We start from the raw sequence: 25,993 nt of genomic DNA, 5'->3' as shown, positions 1-25,993 counted from the left end.
ACTTTCTGTTTTTGTATGGATTTCTATAGGATACAAGATGGATGTGATAATTTCATGATACAATGTGAAATGAGAATGTTCTGTCAAAATTTATTCAATGAAAGCTCCTTGAAAGGAATGGTAAGTTGAGGTTTCTGCTTTGTTTTCCTTTGAAAAGCATGCAAGTCTACAGTACACTGGTTCCGCTCTTCTCCTGGATGAGACACAGTTTGTGACGAGGGAAAGTTGATTTCCATGTACTATTCCTATTGATTTAAGCCTCCTCCCCAGGATTAGAAGAGACAATCATTTTATTAACTACAGTCAAGCAGTTATGGGGGCTTTCCTGATGGCTCAGATGGTAAAGCATCTGCCTGCAATGCAGGAGACCCAGGTTTGATCCCTGGGTCAGGAAAGATCCCCTAGAGAAGGAAATGGCAACCCACTCCAATATTCTTGCCTGGAAAATTCCATGGACAGAGGAGCCTGGTAAGCTACAGTCCATGGGGTCATAAAGAGTTGGACACAACTGAGCAACTTCACTTTCACTTTTTTCAAGCCGGTATGGAGAAAATCTGAGCCCCCTGGATATCCATAATTCCATCTTTCCTCCCTAGTGGCATTCTCTCATTTAACCTAGAGTTTTTCACTTAGACATACAAACAAGATCTTTCAGAGGGACGCGCTGAGGAGTGGACAGGCGGAAGAGGAGGAGAGAAAGGGGAGGGACAATGCATCTGCACAAAGTGAGAACAAGCTAGCAAAGTCCACACCCAGGTCTCTGATACACAGAACCTGGATCTGAAACAGAGAATGACCTCACAGTGAAATGGAACATGCTCATGACCCAAGTGCTTCCTGAAAACTTTTCCCTCCTTGTCCTAAAAAGCAGTATCACGTGGTGAAAAAGGACAGTTCCTTGACAATGGCCATCTCTCACCTGTGCCCTTATTTCAGCAGCTTCAAGAGGACAAAGAGGGACTTTCCTGGTGGTCCAGTGTTTAAGACTCCGCACTTCCATTGCAGGGAGCCCAGGTCCAATCCATGGTTGGGAACTAAGATCCCACATGTCTCAGGGCCAAAAAGATGATGATGACCAAGAGACATGCATGACTTCCTTGGAGTCTAATCATCGCAGAGAGGACTTTCCCAGTTCAGTCTTTTTCTAATTCCTTGTAATCACTTTTTTAGCCAAATAAATCTGCCACCCAGGGTTTTCTAGAGGCTTCATGACTTATACTTCCACATCAAGAAATAGATCTTGATAAACCAATATTATTTATAATTACTGTGTACTAGACATTGGGCTTCCCAGGTGGCGCTAGTGATAAAGAACCCGCCTGACTCAAGGTAGGAAATGTTAAGAGAAGCGGGTTCAATCCCTGGGTTGGGAAGATCCCCTGGAAGAGGGCATGGCAACCCACTCCAGTATTCTTGCCTGGAGAATTCTATGGACAGAGGAGCCCCCATGGGCTACAGTCTATGGGGTCACAAAGAGTCAGACACAACTAACACACACACACTGAAGAAAATCACTGAAGAATTTTCAGAAAGTAGAGATGATTTAATCCATCAGTGTTACTCTAGATCTAAAAGCAGGAGAGGGCTTCCCAGTGGTTCAGTGGTAACGTATCTGCCTGCCAATGCAGGAGACCCAAGAGATATGGGTTCAATCCCTGGGTCGGGAAGATCCTCTGGAGGAGGAAATGGCAACCCACTTCAGTATTCTTGCCTGAGAAACATGGACAGAGGAGCCTGGCAGGCTACAGTCCTGGGGTCACAAAAGAGTCAGATGCAACTGAGTGACTGAGCAACAATAAAAGCAGAGAGGCAGATAAGGTTTGGTCTAATTCCTACTTGCTCTTCTTTAAGAAAATCATCTCCCTGTTTTACACCAGTTTGCCCATATGAGAATAAACTTGAATACAGAATTTCACTTCTTAAAATGATGCAGAGAAAACTCCAGTTGGAAATGATTAAGCAATGGATGAAATACTAAGTATCTTATTTATTCTCAGCATTACTGTGATCAGAAAGCAAATCTGTGGTTTCCTTTGGAGTGGAAAGGGAAATGAACTCTGAAAATGAGGTAAAAGTTCCAAAGTCATGTAATATGCTGACACCAGAGGAAACTGGGTGAAGGTTAGACCAGAACCCTGCATTATCCGTTCACCTTTTCCCTAAACCTAGAACATTTTCACAATAATAATGTATTAAAAAAAGGAATGGGGTAGATCGGGGAGATGAGAAGACTAAACTCAGAGCTGCAGATGCGTCAAGGAGCTTGTTCATAAATTCTGGTCTTAAATGGCTGATAAAAACCAGAGGAAGCCCCACCTGAGATGTGCAGAGGACCCATCCTTTTGGTAACATAGATCACCCATCTCTAGATTGTTCTGATCTCTAGAGAACAGAATCCTCAACACCTTTGCTGGGCAAAGAAGACCACAGTCATTTTGCACCTAGCAGCCAGTCTCCACCCTCTGCAAGGTATCATTTTATTCAGATGTTTTCCTGAGCTTTTTCTTTTCATGTATACACAGTGCTTTGACAAATCACTTCTTCCTTCAACAAACACAGCTTGGGTGTGGAATCAAGTCCCAGAAGTTACAGTGAACAAAGATACACAGTATTTATTAATCTCCTGAGTGTATGTGCATGTATTTTAACCTGTTATTTAAATTGTAAGGCTTTCTGGGGAGATGAAAAAGAAAAAAAGACTAAAAGAGGGAAAGGCAGTGATATCAGTTCTATGCAAACAAAGTTAATGTGGTTAGTGCACGCCAAGATTAAATGTGATCAAGTGCTTCTGTACAAGGGGAAAAGCCCAGACTGAAAAATAGAAAACTGCCTCTGTCCTTCTTTGCCAGCTTTCTTAAAATAACTACCATTGTGTTGGATTAAAAGGCATTTGCTGAAGATTTGGTGAAGAATTAAGTGTATTTGTTATTCTTTCAAAACAGAAACAGGAATAAAAGGAAAGCTGTTAGCCAACATTCTCTTAGAAGATAAAGCTTTCAAGATAGCAGAGTATCTGGGTCAGTGGGGAACCTCTGCAAATGTTCTCTTGATTGGCAGCTCTTCAGACTTTCAGCTGCACCCTTGACACTTCCTCCCCCACCCCCAGTCCAGAGGCTTGGCAGACTTGATCACTGAGAAGTGGTCTGTTCAAGTGTCCTGTGGATGAGTGGAATCAACCCTGCCCAGTGGTTAAACCCTCATCTTGCCAGTACAGAACCTGAGGACCAGAGAGAAAAAAAGTCACATTTGACAAGCAGAGAGAAAGGAACTCCAGAATGTCATAGGCACTCTTAATAGCTTTGTTGCTATGTCTGATGGCTCTTCTTCCATGCTTCCGTGACAAAAGAAAATACAATTCCAGGGTATTTTCCTAGAGATGAGCCCCAGTTCAGACACCCAACATAGGTATGGAAAAAACAGCCTGTTCTGGAACAAGCCAGAGGTTCTGCAGTCAGGGGAGCCCTGGGAAAACAGCTCCGACAACACCCAGAACATGGGTTTGGCCTGGAGCCCTCGATAGCGCCCCCTTGAGATGAAAGAAGGAAGGAGGGCAGCGTAGACACAGCTACACTTTGGGGGTTCATTCTGCCCCACGACTGGGATTCATGAAGACTGGGAGCGCTTTCCTCAAATATCAGCAACACAACGCAGCACCAAGAATCTCTGTGCTTTCACCTGACTCTTTGTCTCAAAGACAATCCCAGTGTGGACATCACTCTTGAACAGTGGTTCTCCAGTGAGGTGACTTCCCCCCACCCCCCACCCCAGAGGACACGCGCCAATGTCAACAAACATTTCTGGCTGTCACATCGGTTACTGCCATCTCACAGATAAATTCCTATGGCGCACAGACCACCCTCCACAACCAGGAATGATCTGGACCGAAGGGCAATTTTTCTGAGGTTGAGAAACTCTGCCCTAGAGGATAGAATGAAAATTAGTTTCTACTTTTTTTTTCCCATAAAAGAATGCTTTTAGTAAGTTTTTAAAACTCCACAAGAGAGCATCCCAGGGTTTACACTTTTCTATTTCTGTTATCCTATCATATACACCAAGATTTTCACAAGCTGCTCAAACAAAACGACTAGGAAACAATATCTGGTGGCAAGAAAAAGATATTCTGAATATACAGCACAACTTGTTTCTCTGCATAAGCTTCTCAGTGGGCCCAGCAAACACACTGGATGCCTATCACATTCAGGCCACTGCCGGTTACAACAGGCACGCATGGACACTCAGTCATGTCCGACTCTGCAACCCCACAGACTGTTGCCTGCCAGGCTCCTCTGTCCAACGGATTTCCCAGGCAAGAATACTGGAATGGGTCACCATTTCTTTCTCCAGGGGATCTTCCTGACTCGGGGATTGAACCCACATCTCCCTCATTAGCAGGCAGATTCTTTACCACTGAGCCACTTGGGAAGCTCTTTCAATAGGTATGACAGGTAAAGAGGTATCAGAAGCAATTAGAATCAAAATAGAAAGAGGAACATACTTGTGGAAGATTAAACTACAATATAGAAAGCATTAATAAGAAAACCTAATAAAGCATATATCTAGCTAAGTATTAAAATTAGAAGTTTATATTGATGTTCTATGTAACTATGTTAAGGAAATTAAAACTTTAATGACAAGTAATAAGTTTAATACCTGCTGACTAATTTGCTTTGGGGGTGGATTATTAAACCAGTGAATGCCTATCAGCATTATTTTTAACTTTCAAATTTTATAAATGAGATTCTTTTTTCAACACCATTAGAAGGCCATTAAGAGACTGAAAAGGCCCAGCAATACTTAAAAACAAAGTACTTATTCCAGGGCAAGACTCGGAAAAAGAACTGACCAAGCTTAGGCTAAATTGGCATACATCATTCTTCATGAAATCAAAGATTGGCAATTACACAAGAAAGAAGTATAAGATTAGGTAACAAAAGGGAAGTCTTTTAAAGTAAACACACAAAACCCTCTTTTTAGCTTCGTTTTGCTCAAAAAATGAAAAAGGAAACTTTGAATCACCTGAATTTAAAATAGTGAGAGAAGTCAGAAATAAAAATAAGAGGAGAAAATCCATTTGAGTGAAAAAGAGTTTCCCATGGCCTAAGAAATGTACTGAACATACTAAACACTCAGCTAGAATAGCACTTAGCAATTTACACCTGACTCTTTTCCTTCTGGTGTTATTAAATCTAGACACTATAGTGACTCTGGGCTTCCAAGGTGGATCAGCAGGTAAAGAATCAGCCTGCCCCACAGGAGATCTGGGTGTGATCTCTGGGCTGGGAAAACTCCCTAGAGGAGGGCCTGGCAACCCACTCCAGTATTCTTGCCTGGAGAATCCCAGGGACTACAATCCATAGCGTTGCAAACAGTCGGACACAACTGAAATGACCAAGCACACACAAGCACATAAGGACTCTGCAATCAGAAGTAAAAACCTTACAGCAGATGGAGCCTCCAGTCAGGTGGAATGGAGCTGCTCCCTCTCTTGGGAAAACCTCTGAGCCAGCAAAGACAAGCCCGGCTGCCCCACAGAGGCACCACTTCAGATGTGACGTTGGAGGACAGGATCGGGGAGCTGGCTTGTGACTCCCCACTTGTCCCAACACTCAGCAGCTGAGTGAAACATCACATCCAAGTTCTAGGAGCTACACAACCACGTTGGACTAACGAAAGGGATTTTGGGGTCCATCATTCATGTTTCCCCATCCATCAGGCAGAAGAGGAATAAAAGCTTGACAACTCTGGGGGGAGCTAAGTCCTGAGTCTGAAGTTAGCACCCCTTTTTTTGCTTCTTAAATTGTCTACAGTTGGTTCAAGTTGGGAGGGTCCTTATACTGCATCTCCACCAAATCGGCATCTCACTCGTGCATGTCAGCATCTCACTGCTGTCTGGAACAACGTTCCTTCTTGTTTGCACACTTATACCTTACTTGAAATCTAGAAAGTCATGACCTGGCATAACAACCAATGCTATGAGTAGCTGCACTCTTTATACTCCTGTCTGGTCAAGTTGATGGCCACCGCTGCCTGCTTCCACAAAATCTTTCAGCAGTTGCAAGGGACACAAGTCAAGGCCTTAATAAAAAGACTTTTAACTACTTAACATTCCACTTACCAAAATTTTACATCTTTCAGATCAGTTCATCGGCTGAGAAGAGAAAAAAAATGCTTTGACCCACATAGAGAATCAGATATATAAATCTTGATCTCCTAAACTTGAACCTCTCACCCTCAAAACCAACCAGCTAGAAACTTCAGACAATTATTATTCCTTCGTTAAGACACATGCATACCCTCAGATTCCTTGGAGGATGTGGAAATGTGTTGACTATAAGGCACACTGCATTTTTGCCTTTGAAGGATGCTTAATGGTCCTACCATCAATTCTGTAATGACCACATAGACAAATTAACACACTTACATCTACTTAGAAGCATTGAGCCTTAGAAATGAAGCCATTTACAAGGCTGTTGAATGTCACCCTCCATGGAATACATGAATTCTCATCATAACACCCCGAAGTATTGACCTGAGAATCTGCTGGAGTACCTGCAGGTAATGAGGACTTCAAAGACTTATACTGGCACCTAATCTGTGCGCGGACATGGCTAGTATTTACTCAGTTATTTCTACCATCAAGCTAAAATAGGTTTTCCTAATAGTTCTTCGTGTTAGTCATAGTTTTAGCCTCTTGATATCCTCAAGGTGCTGGGCTCCAGTGAAAGTTCTCGCAATCCATCTTCACAGGATGCCACTCCTGTTATCAAGACTTGGCCATTGGGAACAAGGAATATCTTTGGATCCCAGTCCTGAAAAAAGTAAAAGTGTTAGTCACTCAGTCCTACCTGGAGCAAACTCTTGTTGAGACCTGCAAAGAATGACTCTTCAAAGCAAACCCAGAGTCCCTAACAACTTATAAGCCATAGTTTGTTTAGCGATAAGAACAAAGTTGAGTGACAAGCCACAGCATTTTTAAAAGAGCAAGAAAAAAAAAAGAGACTGATTACATATAATCATATATGTTGAACTCTTTCTGGCCTAGATATAATCTGAATATAATGAGTATTGTTACAAGAGATCAAGATAACAATAATAATAATAATTTTATTTATAAACCATTTTCCAGGAAACGTGCTTCGGGCATTGCATGATCATTTACAATGATTAAGATGCTATTAAAAACACAAGTGAATAAAACACAAGCTCTTCTTCAGGTATAAAATGAAGTAACGTTAACAGAATAAGAGGGTAATCCTAGAAGTACAGAAAAATGACACCAGGTCATGGGAAATATCACGGAATGATCTTGACTTTGTGTTTTTCCACTCTACTTACTCAGGGAAAAAAATCTTTTAAATCCTCTTCACCATGTCTTCTAATGTGTTTATTTCCTAAGTACCTCCTTCCTCTTAGTTCCTGTTCTTTATATTAAAATGTCTCTTTCCTTAGGTCAAAATCTAGTTTCTACATCTATTCAATCAAATTTACATAACTAATGGGTTTATTTTTTAAAAAATAAAAAAAATATTAGAGTGATTTAGCCATTTTTTTAAAATATTGGCCTTTTTTGTGTGTCCATCATGTATTTTGGCCAGATGACCAATGCCATTTAAAAATGAAACATGGTCAGTGACTGAGAGCAAAGCCCACATGACTATAATTTCCAACATTTTAGCCATCATGATGCTCTTTCATTCTGAGTTTTGCAATAACCACTAACTCCCTCCTCCCTTCAAAGAAGATGAGGATGGTGTGAAAGCACTGTTGGTGACCTACACCACAACCATTTCCTCCCTCTCCCCACTTTCCTTCTTGCCAAAAGAACACTATTTTTGTCCAAGTATCAGGGGGTCATATGGAAAGTGGGCCCCTCCCCAAGTCCGGGGAGAAAATGTGAGCTCTAAGAGTTCAATGACCTCTTTGCCAGCAGCAAGCTTGGTGCCAACTATGCCCACGCAGCTCTGGTCAAAAGGACACAACAGAAAGCCTGATTGGAGCATCCCAAGAAAGGTTGTCCTCCCTGCATGCCTCAGACTCTGTGTAGGTGTGATCTTTACAACCAGAGCACTATTGTGGGACTGCAAGACGCAAAACCAAAAGACCAAGATAGCACAGTGGAGGGGAAAGATGGAAAGACACTTGTCCCTGAGGAATTTATGAAACCAAAGCTGCAACCACCCTACATTGCTTTTTTTCTTGTATAAGATAATCTTTCCTCTGTGTCTGTGTGTGTGTTTGTGTGTGTGTGTGCTAAATTGCTTCAGTCGTGTCCGACTCTTTGCTACTCTAAGGACTTGTTTAAATCCATTTAATTGAGCATTCTCCCACCTGCAGCTAAACAGCTTAACCAACTCAAAAGGCATCTCTTTTTATATAATTGAAATAAATTACTTCAGGGATTCATAATTTTAGGAGACACTATCATACAACTGAAAGCTCCTGGAATCTTTTAAAACAACCTGAATATCACACAGCTAACATATCTGGGCTGGAAGAAGCACAAGCTGGAATCAAGATTGCCGGGAGAAATATCAATAACCTCAGATATGCAGATGACACCACCCTTATGGCAGAGAGTGAAGAGGAGCTAAAAAGGCTCTTGATGAAAGTGAAAGAGGAGAGTGAAAAAGTTGGCTTAAAGCTTAACATTCAGAAAACTAAGATCATGGCATCTGGTCTCATCACCTCACGGGAAATAGATGGGGAGACAGTGGAAACAGTGTCAGAGTTTATTTTTCTGGACTCCAAAATCACTGCAGATAGTGACTGCAGCCATGAAATTAAAAGACGCTTACTCCTTGGAAGGAAAGTTATGACCAGACTAGATAGCATATTGAAAAGCAGAGACATTACTTTGCCAACAAAGGTCCGTCTGGTCAAGGCTATGGTTTTTCCAGTGGTCATGTATGGATGTGAGAGTTGGACTGTGAAGAAAGCTGAGCACCGAAAAATTGATGCTTTTGAACTGTGGTGTTGGAGAAGACTCTTGAGAGTCCCTTGGACTGCAAGCAGATCCAACCAGTACATCCTGAAGGAGATCAGTCCTGGGTGTTCATTGGAAGGACTGATGCTGAAGCTGAAACTCCAGTACTTTGGCCAACTCATGCGAAGAGCTGACTTATTGGAAAAGACCCTGATGCTGGGAGGGATGGGGGCAGGAGGAGAAGGGAACGACAGAGGATGGGATGGCTGGATGGCATCACCGACTCGATGGACATGAGTTTGAGTAAACTCCGGGAGTTGGTGATGGACAGGGTGGCCTGGCGTGCTGCAATTCATGGGGTCGCAAAGAGTCGGACACGACTGAGCGACTGAACAGAACTGAACATATGCACGCTGTAAGGTAGGTATTAATCTACCAAGCATATTAACATACATTGTATTTTTTAATTCCTATAATTCCATGTCATATAGGTATCATTTCTTTTTACAGATAGGAAGAATCAGAGAGGCCAAGTAATTTGCTGAAGATCACACAATTTGGAAGGGTTAGAGCCAGAATTCAGAGTCAGATTTTCTGAGTCAAAGTCCAGATCGCTTTCCACGACATTTTCTGCTACGTTGACTGGATTCTCATGTTCCTAGACTGACTCTGGACAATAATCTTAACCAACTTTAGGTTACCATTGAACTTTGATTGAAATACTCTACTTATGTGAAGTGTTTTTTTTTTTTTTTTAATCTTTGATGAACTTCAGGATCCTGTAAGAATTTGGGTTCAACTTCTACTGACAAAAGCTAAAAACACATTGCCCACAGTTGATACACTTTTCACTAACCAATAAAATTAAAAAGGCAACTAAAGGAGATGCCAAGGGTCAAGACATACGGATCCATGCTCTTGTGAACCTTATATGATTCTAAGGTGAGTGGACAGCAAACAAGTAAGGAGGTAAATAAAAAATGGTTTCGATTAAGAAAACAAAACAGGAGAAACAACATTGTAAATCAGCTATATGTCAATTTTTAAAAAAGAGAGAGAGAGAAGGAAGTAAAGAAGAAAAGAAAGAAAGAAAGAAAGAAAAAACAGGAGAAAGAAGGACCAACCTTAGATAAGGTGATTGGGAAAGACCTCTTACTTCAAAAGCTGACGTTTGAACTGTTACATTCACGAAATAGGTGACTTTGAAGATATGGGAGAAAATATTTGGCTCAGAGGGAACAAGAAGGGCAAAAGGCCTAAAGCATCAATAAGAGGCTCATCTTCCAGGGTGAGCGTTGACGCCACCAATCCAACCTGCTCTATCCAGTTGCTCCTCAACCTCTCCACTAGATTCATAAGATATATTTTTTTAACTCATTAGATTTTTTTTTAACTCATTTTATTTAGTTACTTATTTGGCTGTGTGGGATCTCAGTTACAGCACACAGGATCCTTGTTGCATCCTAAGGAATCTTTCCTTATGGCACACAGACTCTCTAGTAGCACCAAATGGGTTTAGTTAACTCCATGGCATGCGGGATTTTAGTTCCCCAAATAGGGATCAAACCTACATCCCCTGAAATGCAAGGCAAAGTCTTAAACCACTGGGCCACCAGGGAAGTCCCTGTCTAAGGTATTTCAAACGTCACGTGTCAAAACCTGAACTCCTCCCCTCCACACCGGATTCTGACATCTTCTCCTCTGCGGTCATCTCTCTCCCAGATCTCAGCAACTCCATGTTTGCTCAGGTCAAAGCCCTGGAAGTCATCTTTGATGCCTCTTTCTCCCACTTACCTCCTGTGATCAGTCCAGACCTGTTCTCACCTCCTCCAGGGCTGCTACCCAGCGCAAACAACTGCTTTATCTGTAACCCAGATTATTACAAAGGGCTGGGAGGAGGATACAGCCAGTTCTGCATGTAGGGTACAAAATTTAAGGAAGTACTTAGTCTCGGGGTCATTTGGCTGTTAACGGACAGAGTAAGAGAGAAAAGCAGATGTTGAGGAGATTAGCATCTTAGTCCAGGTAATGTCCAGGCCTGTGGGCCAAGTGGCTTCATTCGTGTCCGACTCTGCTCTATGGACTGCAGCTTGCCAAGCTCCTCTGTCCAAAAGGATTCTCCGGGCAAGAATACTGGAGTGGGTTGCCAGGACCTCCTCCAGGGGATCTTCTTGCTTCAGGGATCAAACCTGCATCTCCTACACTTCCTGCATTAGCAGGCCGGTTCTTTACCACTAGCGCCACCTGGGAAGCCCATGCTTGGATTTTTTAAAAGACGGATATTTAAAAAGTTGAGCCAACAGAATTGCTGGTGAATTATAGGTAGAAATTGCCTCAAAGGGAGGAAGGCTGATGCGGTGGGAAATGGTAGAAGGTTTGTGGGAGACTGGGTTAAACAAGTTTTCAATGAAGATGGAACAAAAAGATCTATTTTTGTAAATGTTAAGATGTTTATTTGAATATTCACTGGAATAACTGAAGCTGAAGCCCCAGTATTTTGATCACCTGACATGCAGAGACGACTCACTGGAAAAGTCCCTGATGCTAGGAAAGATCAAGGGCAGACGGAGAAGAGCACATCAGAGAATGAGACGGCTGGACGGCATCACTGAGGCAAGGAACACGAACTTGAGCAAATTCCAGGAGATGGTGAGGGATATGGAGGTCAGACATGCTGCAGTCCATGGGGTCGCAAAGGGTCAGGCACGACTTGAGTGACTGAAAAACAACGAGATGTTTACTAGATATCCAAGTGGCGATGTAAAAGAGCAGTTCAAGAAGCATCGGAAACAGGAAAGAGACCAAACTGGAGGCAAAAAGTCATGAGTCCTCAGCACAAGGAAGCCGTGAGCCCAGGTGCGTTCACCTGGGGAAACGACACATCTCGAAGAGAAATGCCGACACCCAGCAGTGAAGGTGTAAACAAACAACCAACCTCGGAGACCTCCCTCACAGAGACGGTTTCCCACTCTCTGAAACCTTTGGATTCTGCCTGTTTCCAGAAATCCACATTTCTCTGGCCTCTTTCTATATATTTGCAGTCATTTTTAATTCCCTTCCTTGATGATTATTTCCTCCAGTACATTCACTAATCCTCAGCCTTGGCTTTCTAGACCTAAAACCATTCTCAAAAGTCTTTAAACTCAGACAATTTGTCAGTAACTTCATTGTGACATATATATGAAAATAATTATGTAAATTGAAAGAGGATTTATTTGCTAAACTCAAAATTATTTTTTATCTCCTTTTCTTTCTGACGGAAAACAATGGTACTTGTGCAGTGAGAGACAAGGAAAATCACCACCAGTTTACCCTTTTAAAATTATTCTGGGTGCTTGATGATTCACTGGCACACACAAGCTATCTTTTTTAATTGAAGCATAGTTGATTTACAACGTTGTAAATTTTAAGTGTACAGCAAAGTGATTCAATTTTATATATATACATAATTATATATATTATATATTTTTTTTTTCAGATTCTTTTTTATTATAGATTATTACAAGGTATTGAATAGAGTTCCCCATGCTCTAGAGTTGGACCTTGTTGTTCATCTATTTTATATATAACAGTGTGTACCCAAGCTCTTAATTTAGCCTTCCTCTCCCTTTGCGTTTGGTAACCATAAGATTATTTTGCAAATAAGTTCATTTGTATCATTTTTTGAGTTTTCACAAATAAGTGATATTATATGATATTCATCTTTGCATTTTCACCTCACATCACAGAAGTGGCCCCAAATCCTATCCCTAGAATAGCCAAGCAGCATTTTGGTGACCTCTGAGTAGTTTATTTCTACAAAACAGAAACAGACTCACAGACGCAGAGAACACAGCTGTGGTTTCCAAGAGGGAGGTGAGGAAGGGGAAGGCTGGACTGGGAGTTTGGATTAGCAGATGCAAACTACTGTATCAATACAGAGGATGGATAAACAACAAGGTCTTACCATATGGCACAGGGAACTATACTCAACAGCCTGTAATTGAAAAGAATAGGAAAAAGAATGTATATATGTATAACTGAATCATTTTGCTGTATAGCAGATGTTAACATCACATTGTAAATCAATTATGTTTCAATAAAATTAATTTTAAAAAAGGAAAACAAAAGAAGATGGAGGAGGAGGTGAAGGTGAGTGACTCCCAGGGGAAGGTGGACTTGTTAACTCACTTTATTTATCCATTAACTGTATCTCAGACAACCTACATGTACCCAGAGGAAGCCTAGAACTCTGCCCAATTTCTAACCCCTGAGCCCACACGCTGTCTCCTCCCGAATTGTCACAAGCCCTCGGGGTCATCCACAGACCCCTCTCCAGTGGCGTGGCTCCTCCAGCCAACAGCAGGTCACCGGCTCCTAAAGGGTCTTTCCACTGTTTGTTTTCTCTCGCCCTTATCACAGAGGTGGATGGTATTAGATATGTTTCTTTTTAGCAAGTATGAGGTAAGCAGAGGTCAACTCAGTGTCAAGCAGAGATGTAGAAAAGCAGATATCGTTACAGTGCAAACCCGCCAGCCTGAAGTACAAACAAAAGAATTCTTTCAGCGACACTTCAAAACCAATTGAAACCATAGTGAGGCTCTGGGGGCCACTTTCTAGACAGAAGTCAAGCCAAAACCTTCAGGCTCAAGGGTTCTCCTGTCCTGAGCTGATAGAGGGAGACAGACATGTCCCTTCCTTTTCTCCAGCTCAGACCCAGGGATGGGGGCCAGCCTGGTGCCTGTTTTAGCAGGCAATTCAAAGTGACAGAGACTGCAAACAAAACCTAGAAAACCCTATGGTGTACCGCCTGTATTAGTGTTCAGCCTGTGCCAGCCCCTAAGGTGGGAGAAAGACAGTCCACGTCCTCAGAGCTGCCATCGACTCAAGCCAAGAGGAGAACGCAAGAACAGAGGATGTTACTCTGCATTGATCACCTCACTCTGAGCTCCAAGACAGCAATTACCTTACCTTTCTTTTCATTAACATTCAAACTTTCAGGGTTTTGCACAGAGTAAGAACTCAGTAGCTCCTTGGGGATCAAATTCCCTGACTTTTAAATCTCAGGATCTAATGCTTTAGTATTTTCTTCCTCAACTCTTTTTTTTTTTAAACAGATTTTCTTTTGACATGGACCATTTTTAAAGTCTTCATTGAATTCGTTAGAATGCTGTTTCTGTTTTACGTTTTGGATTTTTGACTGTGAGGCATGTAGGATCTTAAGCTCCCTGACCAGGAATCAAACCCACAGCCACTGCATTGGAAGGTGAAGTCTTAGCTACAGGACCACCAGGGAAGTCCCTGTATTTTCAAGTTACAGTTGAGGATGCCCCTAGATCCAAAAGAATATCTCACTCTTTTCTCATTTACTTTCCATCCATTTAATTTTGATTAAACCTAATCGTACTAGTTCTTCTCCTTTTCTGATTTCTATTTTTTCTCAAGCCCTGAGTCTTTTTAAGGATCCTTTTCCCCCAGCTCGAGCCCACAGCGTGCTCTTTTTCTTCCTCCTGCACACCCACCGCCTTTTTCGCTAGTGATTCCTCCTCCCCTGTCATATATTTTATTTTGTTATCACCCCCACCAATTGTTGTCAGCCTCACGCTTCCCTACCTCTGCAAGGTGACCCATGAAGAAATCAAATCATCCATCAGTCTTTGAGTCATAACATGATAAAAGGTGCTATATGGGCTACTCTGAGAAACAATATAACCCAACCATCGCTCAGGGGCTGTTTCCAGTCTGTCGCAAGTTTTTACTGGTTTGCAACACTTTACCACCAAAAGCACTCATGCCCTATCCTCTAAGAATTTAATAAACTCAATGTTGGCAGACTGAATTACAGCCTCAGAGTGAATAATACAATTTGTTCATCATTTCACTGTTATAATAAATGGATGAGAACATGTAACCAAAATTATTATTAATTATTTCATAAGCACACTTTATAAAGCTTAAATACATTGTAGAAATTTTAGGTACTTTACTGTTAAGGGTTGAGCAGTACTTGTTCCATGATAAAGCATTATCTAGCTCTGCAACTGCGGGCTCATCATTTAATGTCCTGGGTCTTAGGTTTGTGATCAGTCACTCACTCATGTCTGACTCTTTGTGACCCCCATGGACTGTAGCCCGCCAGGATCCCCTGTCCCTGGGATTTTCCAGGTAAGAATACTGGAGTGGGTTGCCATTTCCTCCTCCAAGAGATTTTCCCCACCCAGGGATAGAACCTGAGTCTTCTGCATCTCCTACATTGGTAGGCAGATTCTTCACCACTGAGCCACCTGGGAAGCCCTGGGTCTTAGGTAGTAAATGCAAAAAAAAAAAAAAAAAAAAAAAACACCTCAGGATAAGAGTATTTTCACCTGAGACTCCTATCTACCTATCTTTCTAATTTGGTCTTAAGTGAAACCACTTCCAAGATAAAAGCATCAGTCTGATAAGTCAACAGCAAACCCAGCCCATTACATGGCCCCTGAACGTTAATTATTAATAGATTAAGTGAAACCCACTATCTCTCATTATTTTCCTGAAGGTTCAACACACTAAGAAATGTAAAAGCACTTTGAAAAATTATAAGGCAATATGCAAATGTAATGGATTATTTTTTAAAGATTTTTTTGAGGTCACCATTTTTTAAAAATCTTCATTGAATTTGTTACAATAATGCTTCTGTTCTATGCTTTGATTTTTTGGCCCAGAGGCATGTGGCATCTTAGCTTCCTGACCAGGGATCGAACCCACATCCCCTGCACTGGAAGTCTAAGTCTAAACCACTGGACCACCAGAGAAGTTCCTCAAATGCAATGGATTATTATTACAGAATATGAAGTACTCCTTCAATGTGCTGGCTAATTACGTAAAGAACTAAGCAAGATTCAAACAAAAAGTACTATAGAATTTCAGCAGAGACCAACATGGATCAAAGTTGAGGGGAGAACATGGATTCATTTGTATAAATATCTACTGTGTCATAACAAAGTTTTGCAGACTATAGTATCTGCTATACCTCCATCAGATTCAACAACATCTGTATTCAAGTACCAATTTTTACATAACTATAATAAAAGTCTTAGTTACTATGGGGGAAAAAAATCAATAATGCAGGGGTTTAAGTAACATAGAGGTTGATGTCTCTCTCATGTTATAACCCAGAGCAGCGGGGAGAACAGGTCTACTGTACCTGGTCATTCATAGACTCAACTTTCTTCTAGATGATGTCTTTGTAATCTTAGAGGAGACTGGCTTCATCTCTAGGATCAAAGCTGGTCATCAGCCTATCAGTGCTCCAGTTCAAAGGAAAACGAGCATGAAAAGCATGTGTACACTATTTTCTGGTTTAAGCCGGAGGTGGTACACATCACTAGAGATTATATTCCACCGGCCAGAATTTAGCTCCATGACTCAACAGATTTTGGTGGAATATCAGCCATCAAACTAGAAGACTTTGTAAAGAATATGGAACTTGAGGCAAGCCTTGAAAGATATTTAAGATAACAGCAGAAAGTCTAGAAAGACCTGTAACTATAAACAGTCCCTTCTTTGCTTCCTAGGTCCCTTCTTTGCTGCTACCCAAGACCCTATTTCTTACCTTAGTCCATGAAATATTTTGAAACAAATTCTGGAGAAAGAATAAGGGAGTAATGTTCCTCCCTACCCCATAAAATATATATATATATATATATATATATATATAAATTTATATAATAAAATATATATATATATACACACACGTATATATATATATATAAATTTATATAATAAAATATATATATATATATACACACACACATATATATATATATATATATATATATATATATATATATATATATACACATGTTAGCAGGCACAGTGGCAAAGAATCTGCTTGCCAATGCAGGAGACATTGGAAACTCGGGTTTGATCCCTGGGTTTGGAAGATCCCCTGGAGGAGGAAATTGCAACCCACTCCAATATTCTTGCTTGGAAAATTTCATGGACAGAAGATCCTAGAGGGCTATAGTCCGGGGGGTCACAAACAGTTGGAAACAACTGAACACACACATATGTAATGTAATACACACACACACATGTATAGTAGACCTTTGAAACAATGTTTAAGACCTTTACAGTGTTTAAAACAATAATGTGCACAGCACAATTTTCCCTCAGAATAATCAGGCATATGAGAAGGTGCCTATAAGCAAAATTTACCAATATTACAAGTGTTTATAGAGATAAAGATTAATTTATAGGGAAAAAAATGAGCAGCGGTTTTTCACTGTAACAATTTCTAAACAAGGCTCTCTAAACAGTAGATACAATACAGGTGACAAAATCAACACCAATAAAAAAAAAAATCAAGAAAGTGAATTTTCAAAATTTTAAAAATGACAGGCAGAGTTGGAAGGGGTGCAGCATTAAGTCTAAATATTCTGTAATTAGAGAAGATATCACAGAGGTTGTAATGAGCTAGCTCGGAAGGATCACTTGGCGCTTTCCAGATGGGTAAGAATAGAAAGGTTTACTTTGAATTTTTCTCTTAAAGTTGGGTAAACCCTCAAGCAAATGTTCATTCACCTCTGGCTCAGCTTAGATTCTCATCCCATTTAGAACTGTCTCTCATAGGAGACCCGTTGGACCCAGTTCTCCACCCAGGGAAATAGAATATTTAACTCAATAATTGCTGTGAAAGTCGAAGATGAGAAATCTCCCTTCTGGCATTAGAAGATGAATACCTGTCAGCTCTCACCTCTCTGGGGCCAAAGGGATCTTCAGATGGAATTTACCCCAGCCACCCATAAGGGCTGACTCAATCTGAAGGCTTCTGTTTGTAAATGTAGCCTCCCATGAAGGAACACAGTCTTCATTTACATGAGCCTGGGCCTGGGCAGCCCTTATTTACGGAACTACAGGCCAAACAAAACATCACACAGCAAAAGAGGGGAAAAAAAAGTAAATAAAGTTCCTAATAGTATCTCCCAAGATTTGGCCCCATTTTGACAAAGGATGGTGTCCTTGTTTCTACAAGCTTTGTTCTAACACCAGGACTGGGCTGAGATCTTGGGTTTGGATGAAAGATCAAAACTGATAGCATTTGGCTTGTCTGCCTCCAGGGTAGCTTAGAAAAGGGACCTGGTGGGTTGTTAAGTTGTTGATATTTTCAATACTAACTGTGCTATTGACTAAACAAGATGTAATTACTCCAACTACTTGGAGCATTGTCAAAAAATCACCCAGCTTGGTGGCAGTTCTCAGAGTTAGGGGTGGGGCTTTGAAATCCAGAGGAACACATGCCATTGTGGAAATTAAAAATCACCCCAGAGAAAATAGCCAGCACTTCACAGAGTAATAGCAACAATTTCTAATGATAGAGTAACAATCAAATACTTTGTCTCAAGTCATTCAGCACCAAAAGCTTTGCTCTAGAGCCTCAAAATGATGTAGGCTTCATGTTACAAAGAAGCAAACATAACCCAGAGAAGAAGTAAATGCCAGAGAAATAAAACATAGCTTGGGAACAATAGGACAGATTTTTCTGACCCTTCCTTGGGGGCTGTAAGTGACTGTGGCCTTAATTTAAGATCAAGATGTGATTCTGACATAGTCAAGAGTCTGCATAAAGCTGATGGAACACAATATTTAGGATTGGGATGGTCCCAGTAATCCTACGTCACCAGAATTCGACCTTACACTTTGCTGTTAAAAAAAAAACTTGGAACCAAGCCCGGGACACAATGCCCTTCCAGAAGCTTTTCCTCTGGGACACACACAGTTGTGTTCCAGACCCAGTCCCTCTTTTGGAAGCACCCCCTGATCCTAGTCTAGCCCCTCAGCCTCATACTCTTCCCAAATCTAATTTTGGTTCAGAGCTTGCTTTTCCGGCAAAACCCTTGTCTTAACCCTTCTGAATGAAGAAGTCGCCTAACTTGGAACGACAAAAGCTCTTGCCTTATTTTTGTGCTGGTTTTGTTCTTGAGCTGATTGCCTAAAATAAACAGCAGGAGGTCACCTCTGTGCTTCTGCATGTGAACACACTTGTCACCATCAGAACCCCTGACCCATAAGAAACAACGATACCTTTATTACAATAACTATAATGCTTGGTAACATTTTCACCTGAAAGAGGTCTATGTATTTAGTTAGCTTCACTGGCCATCTAAAGACCGCTGCCTCTTCCATGAAGGGTGCCTCATTTCTATAGTTTAATTTTTATTTCCCTAGGCTGGGTAATAAGTTAGACTGATATGCAAAAATTGGGTAAGAATTAGATACTTACTTTAGGTATGTTTGGTTTGTAATAAACCAATAATTCTATAAGAAGGAAGGGAAAAATGTGAAAACACATCACATACCAGATGGTCTTAAAGCACGGTCCCTTGTGTTTCTCAAGTTGACAAAATTTTGGTATAAATTGTGGGATTTATATATTACATAGCTATATAACTGGACTTCCTTGGTGGCTCAGCAGTAAAGAATCTGCTTGTTAATGCAGATTGAATGCTTGTTCAATCCCTGGGTCAGGAAGATCCCCTAGAGAAGGAAATGACAACCCCTTCCAGAATTCCTGCCTGGGAAATCCTATGGGCAGAGAAAGCCGGCAGGCTACAGTCTATGGGGTTGCAAAGAGCTGGCCATGACTGACAGACTAAACAACAACAACAATGGCCTATGTAATCAACTCTACTGAAGCTTAGTACAAACTTCTGTAATTACTGGAGGAGAAGGGTTAAAAATCACACTGGTTCATCATTTTCCCAAGTGTGCTACAAGGAACATGAATGAAGCAGAAAGATGGTTTCCATGGACAAATAATTGGGCTAAGTAATGGATCAAAGAAAATAAATAGATTTCTTAAGTATTCTTCTCAAAGCCTTTATTATGTGAATATTGTTATAATACCCACCAAGAGGTGGACCAACAACCACGGTCTTCCCACCTTAGCTGCCCATGAATTTCTTTTTCAGTGACTCTCTCACAGGACTAATGCTCTTCAGATTAATAATAATAATGAACACTGCTGACCACATTTGCACGCTCACTCTGTACCAGGCATGGTGCTAAGCTCATCATATCTCATCTAACTTTGCAGGGGCCCTCAATCATAGGTCGCATGAAATCCTCATCTGACAGAAGAGATGAGTTCGGAGAAGTCAAGCAGCAAGTCTAAACTTAGACCGCTGGCAAGCTGCAGAACCAGAACTCATGCCATTCTGACTCCAGAATTTATCCCCTTGATGCTCTAATGTGTGTCTGTCCTCCTGCGTCAAATGAGGGAGCTAAGTCCCTCCCTTGCTGTTTCCTGCTGAACTTGGGTGACCATAACCGCTTTCGGGGGAGAGGGGAAGAGAGAAAAGCAAAGAAGTTGGGGGAGGGGGGCATGATTTGGCTTAGATTAAAATAAAGTGATCAGATAAGTCATCGCTATTATTTCGAGGGTTTTGAGGGCATGGAGACCCGGACAGGAAAGACCATTCCTTACTGACAGGATGGGCAAGAGAATGGGTTTCTGGTTTTGACAGGTATATACTAAATTCATCTTTTTTTTCAACAAGGTGCAAAGGAAAGCAAGAGGCTTGTTTTATTTTTCACAAATATTTCACATTGCCAAGGTGACCGGAGTAACATCCCAGCCACAAAACTAGTACAAACCACAGGCAGCCAAGGGAAACCAATGCAGCTCTAAAGGTGGATTCCAAAACGAAACCAAAAATTTGAAAATTAAACAGGGCGGGGGTGGGGGGGGTGCGGAAAGAGGGGAAGCCTGTATCTCAGATTAAAAAAGAATGTCATTTTCTTTCAAAAGTGTTTAACTGCAAATGAAGCACAAGGTTTTTGCTAGTACCTATGTTCCTATAGGGCCAGTTCTTCCACAGTAAGCCCACAAATAAAAAAATGGGGAGTCGAGGGAAAACCGCCTGGTACAATTTAATTGAGTTTCCTGGAGGGACAAGCTAAAACCAACCAACTTTTCCAGACCCTGGGAAGGAATTTGAATCTCGCGTGCCCAGTGGGAGCAAGTCTTCATCCGCATTTTAAGATCCCTGGGGTTTCTCAAAAGCTTTGAAAGCTTCTTGGGGAGGCCAGGAACATTCAGAAATTTAAAAATATGGAGTACTTTCCTGATCACGTTTTTTTTTCACCTGATTTAAATTCATTCTATGGCTCACCTGAAGTTCAGAATCCCTGGCCCAGAAAATAGAGTTACAATGTCCTTTAAAAGTCAGGGATGGACAAGGAAAGGGGAAACCACCCAAGGCAAAAGCCCCAAGGATTCCCTGAGGCCAGAATCTCTCCCCCCACCCCCCCAACCCCCCACGCTCACCTTCTCCATCCCACCTCCACCCTTTATGGCCCAGCTGCCCCCCTGGGCAGCCAGAAAAGGCCCAACCACTCCAGGCTCCGAAGGGTCTAACCAGGCAGAGAGAGGGTCATTTGTGATACGAGCACAGTTTCTCAAAGGGATTTTCTGCCTGCTGATTTTGTGGTCAGAAGTCCATTTGATTCTCATCACTGCAAGGCCTGCTTTACCAGGACCAGGGAAAGGCCAAATTTCTTAGCCATTAACAGTCAGACTTCCCTGGTGGCTCAGATGGTAAAGAATCTGCCTACAGTGCAGGAGACCCAGCTTCCATCCCTGGATTGGGAAGGGAACGGCAACCCACTCCAGTTATTCAGGCCTAGAGAATTCCACGGACAGAGGAGCCCGGCGGGCTGCAGTCCATGGGATCACAAAGAGTCAGACACATCTGAGTGACTAGCACAATAACAGTCAGGAACAAGAAAAGCTCACCCTCAGGAACTTCCCTGGTGGTCCAGCAGTTAAGACTCTGCGCTTCCATGGCAAAGGGTGTGGGTTCGATCCCTCGTTGGGGAAGTAAGATCCCACATGCCCCTACTGTGTGGTGCTTAGTTGCTCAGTCGTGTCCGACTCTTTTGCAACCCCATGCACCATAAACTGCCAGGCTCCTCAGTCCATGGAATTTTCCAGGAAAGAATATTGGAGTGGGTAGCCATTTCCTTCTCCAACTAACCATCACTGAATGTCTGTCTTGGAAAAGATGCTGTGCTGGGTCCTAGGAGATAGAAAACTAAAAACCCCACAATTTCTTTCACCCTCCAGCAATGGGAGCTCACGATACAGTCAAGGAAGTAGAGGATGGTAGTGTTGAAAAGAAAAGGCCTTCAGTAGAAACACAGAACCTGGATGCAAAGAAATCACAAAAAGTCTTGTTCAGAAATACTGGGTGTTACAGACCATTTTCTGAAGGTTAGAGAATTTTCCATGCAAACATTCAAGTATAAAGTAAGCCCAATGCTGAAACCCTAAGAAGATTATATCTGTCAAAAATGTATCTATTCTCTCTCTTTTTGGTGTTTCAGACATCTGATCAAAGAGACATGAAGAGATGAGAGAGAGTTCAGTATGAAGACTCTAGAAATGGACTCAAAAACCTTTGGTGACCTTTTCGAATCATAATCATGATCAGTTTCTGAGAAGTCTCTTGGTCCCATTTCTGAATCCATAAAGTGATAATAAATTATCCCTGGCACCACCCCCTTCTCTACGATGTTGAAAGAATTAATGAGATGGCATCTATAAGATGCTTTGAGTTCACTGAAAGATGTCAAGGAAGCAAAATAAGAAATACTGTTATCACTGCAGCTCTTCTAATCCAGTGAGCTTCAGTGGAGTTTAGAAATGCCTCCATTCTCTCTTCACAGCTTTCTCTTCCTAACGTTTAAAGGTTGGCATGACTGATTCACAGAACACGACTGAGAGCAACCAACAAAATGGAAAAGAAAAGCTTCATGCAAATCCTGTGTTTCTGCACAGGAGGTCAAGCGGAGCAAAGAATACAGCCTACTTCCTGTCCCCCCAATAGCTCAGGGCTCCCTTTGGCTATGTGGCTGTAACTTATCCACACTCAAAAAAAAATAATTCACTTTCCACTCTGAGTCAGAAACTTTTGGTCTCCAAACATACTGACAAAAATGCATCCACTTGAGTCATTTTATGTTTGGGATGTTTTTCCCCTAAGCACACATTTTTATCTCCTCTGCTCGGCCTCCCTTCAGAAATTACAGGCTTCATTTGCATCTCATTGATTTGTATATATTTGTATACTAATCCATTAGAAAAGTGAACTTTTTTCCCCCTTTGCAGACAAGGTGTACTGGATCCTCATTAACTTCAATCTCCTTGGTCCTTTCCCTTGATCCTGATTTTTGGTTTTTAACCTCTATTTGTCTGTTTTTGCTACATTCTTTGACCAGTCTCTCTGTCTGGGGAGATGGAGGAGGATACTGAGATCTTTTGGAGATGCTCCTGATAGGATGACTTCGGGCACCTGGGAGAGGTGGGTTTGCCCTTTGCATTACCTCTGTCCATGTTGCAAATTCACACATTTGACATGGGAGGTGAAGACTGCTCCAAGATGGTTTCACAAGTTAAGAATGTGGAAAATACCCACATCCTACTGCAAACACTGACCAAATGAACTCTTCAACTGAGGCAAGCCATTCAATAACAACAGCAGCAAAAAAAAAAAAAAAAAAAATAGCAAGAAGTCAAACGAAAGGAAACATGCTTAAATATTTTTGTAAAAAAGCATCACCAACTCAATGGACATGAATTTGAGCAAACTTCAGGAGACAGTGGAAGATAGGGAAGCCTGATGTGCTGCAGTCCATGGGGCCTCAAAGAGTCAGACACGACTGAGCAACTGAACAGCAACAATTTCAGTAAAACACTCGAAAGGAATGAACGCAACATCCTTTGAGGCAAAGACATGGCCATTCTCACCTTCAGTGGAGCAGTGACTTCTAGGCTCTCTAGCAATAGCCATGACCTCCATTAAACCAAGCATGTACCCTGCAGCCTTCCAACCAAACTAGAATCATACCAGCTCCAAACAGCAAACAACATGGCAATGGTAGTTGATCTCATCCCACAGCAGACCTTCAACAGAATGAAAAAATAATTACAATTTCCCTGAGCCAAATGGTACTTACTATTCAGGGTGTTTATTTATTTGTTTTGTAATCCCTATCTCTCCAGCACAAACTCTCTCAAGCTCAGACTGGTCTGTTCCCACTTTGCCCACCATTTCCCAGCCCCAGAGAACATGCCTTTGAACCTTTTCCTTCTGCCAGAACTAGGTCAGATATTCTGGGAAGCCTTGGCTGCCCAATCACCCCACAGGGATTACTTCCTTTTTCTGGAGCATCCTTAGAAGGCATCTCTCACTGGGCACGGAGCATAGGTGGTTCTCCTACTATGTTTGCCAGTGCTTCCTCAAACACTCTATATTGAATTGCTTAGCAGGTGAGGGAACACAAAGCTAAGTAAACACGTACCCTAGGTTGAGCGGTCCCCAGTCTGCTGTGGTAAACAGCTTGGCTTCTCAGAGTCTGTACACTTCTAAGGCAGAGGTCTTTGTGATTCTTTCTATTTTCTTTTCAGCAGCTTCCTGACTCAGGTAAGAAGCACTCAGTGAATAAGGGTTGATTCAGATATGCAACCAAAGAAGACTCTCCCAAAGACTGATGCTTGAAAATGCTCCCTTTTAACTCAAAATTTCTAACACACACCAAAATTCAGCCCTCTGAACAGAGCAATACTGCTCCATTCCTTTAGGCGTTTGCTAACTACCATTTACCGGCTCTCTAATTTAGGAATTCTGGAGGGGACTAGAAAGGACAGAGGCAGGGCGGGGGTCGGGGAAGGGGGGTGATGATGCATTTGCATAACAAAATATGTTTCTAGTAAGAAATTCCAGTCCCTCGAAATTAAAAAGAAACCCAAACAAATTTGCAAGGATCAGGGGCAGTGCTTCACCTGCCTCTTATCTCCAGCAAACTCAGTCATTCAGAGTGTCTTTAGAAGGTCCCTTTTCTTCCCCGCCCCCCCACAACTGGAGGTGACATTAGCTAAGCACAAGTATTTACTTCTAACCAAAAAGCACAAAAGAGAGTACGTGGACCACTGCCCCCAAGAGTGTGGAGCAAAAGGCATACATTTTTCGGAGGAGATGGCAGGACTCCGCTGCCTGTCATTTCTTCCGGGGCACTGGAATTCACCTTCAGGACAGTCCCAGACCGCGGCGTGGCTGCCCGGCCAAGTGGCCCCACCCGGCCTCCTCGGCGCGCAAGCCCCGCCCACCTCTCGTTGCGGCCCCGCCCAGCCCTTCCGGTACCTGCCCCGCCTCGCGCTCAGAGCGGCCGAGCGGAGACCCAAGGCCGTCTGTTCTGACCCCTGTCCTTTCCCGCCGAAGCAAATTTCCATTGGACCGTCTCGTCAAGATACAAAGAATCAGAAAATCAGAGGGGCTGGAGAAAAGGGAAGAGAGGGGATGGGTAGGATCGTTTCATTTTATTTATTTTTTTTAACTTTTAATTTTAGCCAGTTATCCCAACATCGTTTTTTGCGATCATTTCAGGTGGACAGCAAAGCGACTCAGCCATACATATACATGCATCCATTTACCCCCAAACTCCCCTCCCATCCGAAGATTATCTTCATTATGAATTGAGAGCATAAAATTCTTTTTTTTCTTGATAGCATAAAATTCTATGCAGTCTCAATATTGGTTCGTCAGGTTTGATTTAGAGCCACGTTTTAAATGCATGGTCTCTGCAAACTTCTCCTAGAGTTTACTGACAGGAGTGAGTTGGTCTCAGCTGGATTCAGCTTCCTGGTATGAAACCCATGACTTATTTTGTGACAACACAAGCTGCTGGTCATCGGTATCATTACTTATTTCCAGGTAAAAGGGGAAAAAGAAGGAGAAGAAAATAGTATCTGTAATGTAATTATTTTCAAGAGGGATTTTTACAAACAGCTTCATGTAAAAGCTCAAACATATTAGGAAGGCTTGTTTAGAGTTTCAGAAGGACCTGAATTTCAATCCAGCTCTGCATCTCACTAGCTGGGTGACCAAGCAAACTATTTCACCATTCTAAACCTGAAAAACATGAGGGTCAGACATGTGTGACCAATATGATTAGATAGTACAATATAAAGGACAGAACAGAATGCCTGGCATTTAATAAGCCCAAATGGTTTCCCAGATGGCGCAGCGGTAAAAGAATCCACCTGCCGCCAAT

At 41.9% G+C, this 25,993-nt stretch overlaps 1 long non-coding RNA gene and 1 other non-coding gene across 3 annotated transcripts; one reads left to right on the top strand and one right to left on the bottom strand.

Annotated features, from left to right (window-relative positions):
- Positions 1–322: 322 nt before the first annotated feature.
- Positions 323–395, top strand: TRNAC-GCA (transfer RNA cysteine (anticodon GCA)). The gene has a single exon. It is a non-coding gene; the product is annotated as a tRNA-Cys (tRNA).
- Positions 396–11,366: 10,971 nt separating this feature from the next.
- On the bottom strand, positions 11,367–25,001 carry LOC133044222 (uncharacterized). 2 transcript variants are annotated; one of them, XR_009689904.1, is made up of 5 exons: positions 24,905–25,001; positions 24,245–24,357; positions 23,691–23,846; positions 12,870–12,899; positions 11,367–11,641 (listed from the first exon to the last, which is right to left on the bottom strand). It is a non-coding gene; the product is annotated as an uncharacterized LOC133044222 (long non-coding RNA). The 2 variants fall into 2 exon arrangements; XR_009689903.1 differs by lacking the exon at positions 12,870–12,899.
- Between the last annotated feature and the right edge of the window lie 992 nt (positions 25,002–25,993).

The sequence above is a fragment of the Dama dama genome, chromosome 23, assembly GCF_033118175.1.
Source record: "Dama dama isolate Ldn47 chromosome 23, ASM3311817v1, whole genome shotgun sequence".
Lineage (NCBI taxonomy): Eukaryota > Metazoa > Chordata > Mammalia > Artiodactyla > Cervidae > Dama > Dama dama.
The sequence above is the reverse complement of the archived record's forward strand: the minus strand, read 5'-3'. Positions and strand labels throughout refer to the sequence as shown.